The 7439-nt window shown below is 40.5% G+C and overlaps 1 long non-coding RNA gene across 1 annotated transcript in view; it reads right to left on the bottom strand.

Moving 5' to 3' along the window:
* LOC102386307 overlaps positions 1-7125 on the bottom strand; it is an 11533-nt gene extending 4408 nt beyond the window's left edge. Inside the window, exons 1-2 of the long non-coding RNA XR_322948.3 lie at positions 7026-7125; positions 2419-2496 (exon numbers count right to left, since the gene is read on the bottom strand). This is a non-coding gene — a long non-coding RNA (uncharacterized LOC102386307). The remainder of the gene's footprint in view (positions 1-2418; positions 2497-7025) is intronic.
* Positions 7126-7439: the final 314 nt, after the last annotated feature.

Raw genomic sequence — 7439 nt, 5'->3', positions numbered from 1 at the left:
CCTGCTGAAGAGGAGCCCAGTGGTTAGGAACTCACCTGTGATGTGGAAGATGCAGGTTCATCTTTGTTATCTGGGATGTGGGAGAAATATAGTGCCCTAGTCATCAAGCCTTCATGGCACGTAGCTGGCAGGAGGCCTCTGTTCTCCTTGGACCAAAATTTTGTCTTGGCCCTGAGAAATTTTTTTTTAGTGATTTTTTTTTTTTTTTTTTTTAACTGGCACATTTCCCAAAAAAAGAGTTTGGTTTTGAAAACTTGGCATTTTGCAAAGTTGTTTTTTCCCCTCCAAAATTTTTGATAAGCTTCTGTGTTCTGAAATCCAATAGTGAATAAACATGAAACTTGATTCTTCCTCCAGCGCACCTCAACTGTAATGCACGTTATTCACTATTCTGGTGTCAATTAAAGTACCTTGGTATACTTTAGTGGAACATAGTTCGATCAGTTCACAGAGATTCTTGCGAATCTTTGCCTATGGTTTTTTGCAGACTGATCACAATTTGGTTTTACAGATTGGAATATTAGCCTTTCGAAAAACTAAAAGCTGTCATGGACAACCTCCCCCCGTCCCCCCGCCCCCTACCCATGAACTGAGCTGCCCCATCCCTTAATTTTGACAGTAATTGCAAGAAGATATTATTAGGTGTTCGATTGTCAAATGAGGCAAAAATCTTTTCTATGAAAAAATGAACGCTTCCACTAAAATAAAAACCATTTCATCACCAGCTCTCGGCTTTAGTTTATATTAATTTACACCCCTTAGTTTTATGTGCAATGTCAGTTTTTGTATTAGGCCAAAAATGCAGTGTTGAAAAAGTATATAAGTTGCTTTGGGAATGAATAATGCCCTCATTTGTATTAGGAACACTGAAACTCAGCTGAGACTGTGAAGTTTTTTTATGATTTCCATCCAAGACCATTTGTTGGCTAAGGCTCATTCAAAATCCAGTACATATAACAAAGATGAGCCCAAACTAAGGTTCATGAATGTCCACAAATTCAGAAATACAGCCTCAGAAATGCATCTTCCTTTCCCACACAGCTCCTATCAATATGAGGGTTCAAACCAAAAGGCAGGACAAACCTCCATCCTCCACATTTCAGGGTGTTTCAGATTCATCTCATGATCCAAATGGAATTTCCAACTTTGAGGACATCTTTTCTCTCAGAGGAGATGACCCAAATGATGGGTTGTAGTCAAATTTTAAACTATGCAGTGTTTACATGGGGCTTTTTTTCAATCTTGTCAAGAACATTTTGCACAGTTCCAGAATCTCACCCAAAAAAATGAAAGAAGGGAAAACCCAAGCAAATATACCATTAGAGATTGATATTCCCTACAGATATACTTGAACTATTCAGATTCATGAACAATGGAATTTTGTAACAATTCTTCATTCTCATTGTGTAAACTCCAATCTTCTCTTTGTTGGCAGAAACACTTTGTATTCATGAAATATGTTGTGATTGTGGATAGTCTAGTACTGCTTAAAATTTCCTTATTCACTCTAAATGCCAATAGAATAGAAATTCTATTCAAATCTTGTTTTGATTACTCGTATGTCTCCTCACTGTTATGTTGGCCCACCCATCTACTTTCTGTCTGCCTGACTCTATACAATATTATGGAATGGCCAATATAGCTAGTGATATTTCAAAGAGATTCATAATACAGATATTGGGAAAGTGAAGCTCACATATAACTAATAGTGGCATGTTGGAGGGGGAAGTAGACAATGCACAGCTTCACATTTTGTTCATAATAAATTCCATAATGCAGAACAGAGCAGGCTGTATATAAAAAGTACTGTAAATGCTAACCATATTTCCTTTTCTTCCCTTTTTTTTTAAAGACAGAGGATCAGATTTTCAATATAGTTGAAGATTCTACTGCTGTCTTTTATGAAACAAATGGGACAATGGCAGCTGCTAACAAACGTTGAGTTTATGACCATTTTCATTAGACTCTTTATTGTGTTCTGACCTTAGTTGAAATGTTGTCCTTAATTTCCTGAGCTAGGGACAGAAGTTGCACATAAACTGGTATAAGTGATCAGAAACTGGTTTAAACCTGTGACAGGACAGAAGCTCAGTGCACATTCAAATGAATCCAGCTGAACGTAGTATCAGACTTAACTGAGTTAGGTCAAACTGGTTTATGAAACTTCTGTCCCAGACCCCTTATTGGTTCAAGTTAAATCACAGTCTCCCAGCATCCCAGCATGCTTTTCAGCCCTGGGCTTGGCTGTGTTGTCTGCTTCAGAGAGCAGGCTGGCCCTGCCTCTCTTCTCCCTAGTCAGAGCAATGAGGCTGGCTCACTGCCCCACCCCCTCCCTCAGGCACACTCCAACTGGGGGCTGGGGCTGGGGCTGGGGCTGGGGCTGGGGCTGGGGGCGGGGGGGAAGGGAAGTAAACTCACCTTCCCCAGATTACAGAGATGTTCTGCCCTGCTTTCTTAGTTCTGGCTATGACTGTGGCCTACAAATCCCAGAGTCACCTGGAAGCAAGAAGAAGAAGTGATGAGTAACCTGGCAGAGTCCTGCTGCTCAGATTGTGGGCTGCAAATCCCAGAGACCTTGGGAGCAGCAGAAAAAGGAAGCAGACACAACCGTCATGCTGACTACATGCCAGGGAGCTGTGCACCTTCTGACTTCTGGCTTGAGCCACTGCAGGCATGTGGCTACATTTTCTGTCTCATGGATGATTGTCTGTTCATTTGCTTATTGGTTCAATCTTTGCAGCTTAGACTAATCTGCAAAGACTGAACCCATTCAGCCTTGGGCTTTTTGACTATCTGTACTTAGCCTTGGTTAGCAAGAAAAGAGACTCTTAGTGATGAATGGATGGTTAAAGGATAAGAATTTGGGTTTAGTTCAGAGAAAAATCCACAAGTTTATGTTCATCATAATAATTTATCCACTTATTTGGAACAGAAATCAACTGAGAAATCAAGAATTCTCAACAGAGGTCAGTACCATAAATATTGCAAGACCAGCTACTTTTATAGGATATTTCAACACCGTGAGTGGAAATTGGGAAGAGTAAAAGTTCCCAAATGTATTTATTTTTTTAAGCTAGAATTACTTAAAGTTTAGGTTCAGTTTGATGAAATGAATAGTGTCTTATTGTATCCTATTTTATAACAGGAGAGAATGTCTGTACATCAGACCATGAGCCTGGGAGATAGAAACTCTGAAAGACTAGCTCAGTTTTCACAGAGCAACTTACAGTGACATTTGGCAGTCATAGAGGATGGTCATAAGGGCCCATCTGAAAATTATAGGATAGCACTGTAGTTAGCTTGCATTACTTGAAGTGGCAATGAAGAAACTGGATTTGCTAGGGATAGTCCTAATTAGAACAGTGTGAATAATAATTTCTCTTTTCAATGCCTGAAGTGGGAAAAAAACCCTCTGACCAAAAGACAAGAAATAAATTTATACTGAGTCAACTGAAATATTTTATTTACAATGAAACATAATTTCCCAAGGTGGATCTATTTAATTTTCCAGCTGATCCAAAGCTGAAAGTTTCATTTGGCAAAGCTGAACATTTTGGCAAAAATTATATTTATCAAAAAAAGATGTGACTGATTTCTAGTCCTACCTTGTTAAAAACTATTTAAAGATAACTATCTTTGGCTCTTGTCACTTCTAGGGTAATCTGTTTGGGTTTTTTTTGTCAGGTTAGCAATACTTGCTAAATAAATTGAACTCTGCCTGGACAAGGGTGAGGTATACCCCCTGCAGCAGAGCAATGCCTGTATTGTAGAAACAGAAAATCTAAGAGTCATTGCAGATACTAGTAGTACCGAGGTACCCAGTTTCAAGAGGATGTTTTTTCAGAAATTGCAGGTAAATGCTGGTCTAAAGAGTCATGCATTGTTCATGGCTGTAAGAAAACTTGCATGATACATACAAGGCTAATATGTAAAATGGAATAGAAAATATGTAGCATAGTAATACCATAATAACTTATAACGAAGTAAATAAGAAAAAGTTTTTAAACATCTTTTAGATATTATTACAGCTTGTATTTTTTTTTTTTCAACGTTGAGTACTGTCTAAAGATAAAGGAAAAACATGGAGATGCAAGGATAGTATTTTATCACACATTCTCATTTCAAAAGTCTTTACAGAGGAAACTAAGTACAGTTAACTGCCTTTTAGAGATGAGGAAACTCCCCGTAGAGATTTGTTGACCACGGTTACATGGAAGGCCAGTACCAAAGCAGGGAAAAGAACTGAAGCTTTACTTCTAAGCTGACATTTTCAAAATTCATGAGTCAAGCACCAAAGGAGCATCTGATAGACCTAAAATATATGGGAATCTGTTCCTTATAAAAATATTTAAAAATACGTTTGTATTTACCTTCTGATTTTTTAATTTTGAGAGCTCAACTGTTCAAGCTTTTCTTTTCCACTGCCATGAGGCCTAGGTCTTTTTTATCTGGATGAAAATCATGTAATAATAGAACTCCAGGAGCTGGGCTTAAAAAAAAAAAAGTACCAAACGTTGAAAAAAAATATCAAAAGGAGTGTGAGTATTTGCAACACATCTAAGGTCTCCTGGTTTCTGTTCCAACACCCTATCTTCAGAGCTATGGTGGAGGTATAATTGAGAGCAACTGTACAAATATAACTATGAGAGCAATACTTGCTGAGAGACTTGGAGAGCCTAGTAGTTATATTTAGGTATATAACTGGGAGCTAATTCTTTCAGAAATCTGCCCCTAGATGTGTTTCTGAAGCTTGGGCTTTCCTGAGCTGGGTACGTATTCAGTTAATAAAAGTGTTGCACCTCCTTTCCAATTGACCCGCCTGCTCATTCCTCACTTAACGTTACATCTAGCCCTAATACATTTTTTTCCCTTTCCAGAAAGAAAGTTTTTGTTGAGGAAATGCTGGCACATAGATTGAATGACATGTAGAATCTCTGGTATTTTGTGGATGTGTGACCCTCTGGCATTTTGTAATGAAACCAGTCGTCTGTGTTTGTATAAGGAGAACATTCAATTTTCATGGAAATGTCAGTAAGATTATTTTGTTTTCTTCTCTTTGTTATGATTTTTTTTTTAATGTTTTATTATTGTTTTGGTCTGGAATTTATTTGAAATGCTGGTAAGTTTAGATGGAAATTATAGTCATGATAAACACTGAGGTTTTGAAAATGTTTCTTCTTGTTTCAGGTTTTAAGTAAAAAAGCACCATGTGAAATACAGTGGTAAAAGCCTCTCTCTAGGAACTTAAGTCAGAAACTGCCATCTTGCATATGCATATCTATTTGCCTTTGCTTTCATGCTTTGAATTGTATCCTTCCAGGTCACAAAGGCTATTCACCAAGTGTAGGATTTTCAACAAGGTTACATTCTCCCTGAAGCACAAAGCATGAAACCAAGCAGTACAGGGTTTGCAGACATGAGCGGAGCCATGATGCTTTCTAAATCAAAAGCAAAGTGTTGGACAAACCTCCACATAGGCAATTAGAGATAACGACAATAGTGAGAATAATTGATATTTTTGGTGCATCAGCAAAACTGAAAAATTGAGAAAATAGTTTGTTTCATAGGATCATAAGAAAGTAAGGCTAGAAGGGACCTTACAAGGTCATTTAGCCCAGCCCTACTCCTGTAAAACAGTATTTAAAACTCTTGCTTCTTCAGGAAGGAAATGATTCTCTGCTGACTATTCAACACATCCCATTTAACTCAAAGCCGAAAGTTTTTACTTTAGAGGTGTTTAGGGGAAGTGAAGGGCTACTGCTACAAAAATATCAAAGACAGAATGGACTCACCCCTCCTTTTTCCCCTAGGGTCTGAGGGCCAGGAAACTCTACTAAAGGGAGGAGGGATGTTTGGTTTCAAATCCTCTAGGGGGGTGAATCCAGATGTGCAGGCATGTGCTGTTTCTGGCACCACAGACCTCTTTGTGGTGCTGCAAACCACACATGGTGAATGTTAAAATGTGGCAGCACAGGGCCAAAATTTGCTATCAGGATTTCCCAGTAGCAAAAAGAGGCACAATGTACACACAACAAGCATGCACCAGCACACACAGAGGCCAGGTCACCGAAAACAATGCTCTGCTTGTTGGCCAAGCCTCTGTGCTGCCCGATCCATGCCCATTGTTCCAGGCTACCAAGTAAGACTGCTGGGGCCAGCCCTGGTGCTGCCCCCAGCTTCCAGCTTTCCCTGACTGAAGAGCTGGAAGGACCTGAGCATGAGTACTTTGCTTGAAACAATTTATCCCACAACAAAGTGCACACGCAGAGGCATGCACTACAGCAACTTGTGCTGCTGCACGCGTACGTCCCTGCATGTCTGGATGCTTCCAGGGTCTCCATGCACTGTGGGTAAGTCCTGCCCTATTCTATAGTAGGACATATCCAATCTTTCCTGAGAAAGTTGTTCCATTTCATTATAAAATTATTATAATTCCTGTAAACCTCTTAGGCCTAGGATACGGCCTGCAACACCTGTTGGTTGGGCTCAAAATCTAGCTGAGTCTAGATTTGAGAATCGGGACACAGTTGCAGCTAGTACCTGAACCAATCATCAGGTAGGAGTTCAAATATTGAAGATAGGGTCAGTAAAAGGCCAGGATCAAGGAGCCAAAGTGGTATTCAGCAAAAAGGCACTAAGATGAGGAAACCACAAGACAAGTCAGGATCATGGAGCCAGAGTTGGGAAGCTACAGCTCACACCAGATTCTGGAGCTGAATTTTAGTCAGGAATAAGTTGAAGGTCACAAGCCAAAAACAGATACCAAGAATAGAGGAACAGAGAGCAAGAACAGGGACTAGAGTCAAAGCAAACTGCTGGGCACAGGATAGTCTAACAAGCCTACCAGGAAATCTACTGTGCCAGGGCCTTGCTGTGCCAGCCTTTTGTTTTTAAGGCTATGTATGGGTGTAACAGAGAGCTGAAGGCTCATTTTACTTTAAGGGTAAAGGAGCAGCAGAGACAGCCTCAAGTAGGGAACGCTGCCTATTATAGGCTGCTAGAGAACAGGTACTGGGGGTAGTTACCTGATGTAAGCAAGTGGAGTTGGAGTAGCACCATGGACTAGAGCCTGGCATAGGAACACAACAAGAGTCAGCAGCAGTAAGTCTCCCTGAGGCTGAGCCAGCAAACTGAATCAGAAACAGCTGCAGCAGCTCAGGGAGGTATGTGACCAGCAGAGGGCAGGGCCAGGGAGGTATATAAACACAGGCCCTGAACCAGGAGGGCCAGTCTGGCTCTGAAGGTTGCAGAGGGAAGATCTCCAGAGCAAGGGGCATGTAGGAACTCTCCCAGCTGGCACTGGGGCTATCTTAAGGAAGGTGGACAGAGTGCTAGTGCCACACAAGGGGAACGTTATCTGGGGTAAGGGGAAGCCTTGTTATGCTGGCATGTAGCCATTGTTTATGTTTGGATCCAGGGGGGGTTTAGTGTTATTTGCC

This window comes from Alligator sinensis, unplaced genomic scaffold, assembly GCF_000455745.1.
Source record: "Alligator sinensis unplaced genomic scaffold, ASM45574v1 scaffold268_1, whole genome shotgun sequence".
Classification (NCBI taxonomy): Eukaryota; Metazoa; Chordata; order Crocodylia; family Alligatoridae; genus Alligator; species Alligator sinensis.
Note: the sequence above shows the minus strand (reverse complement) of the source record. Positions and strands in the feature narration are given on the sequence as shown.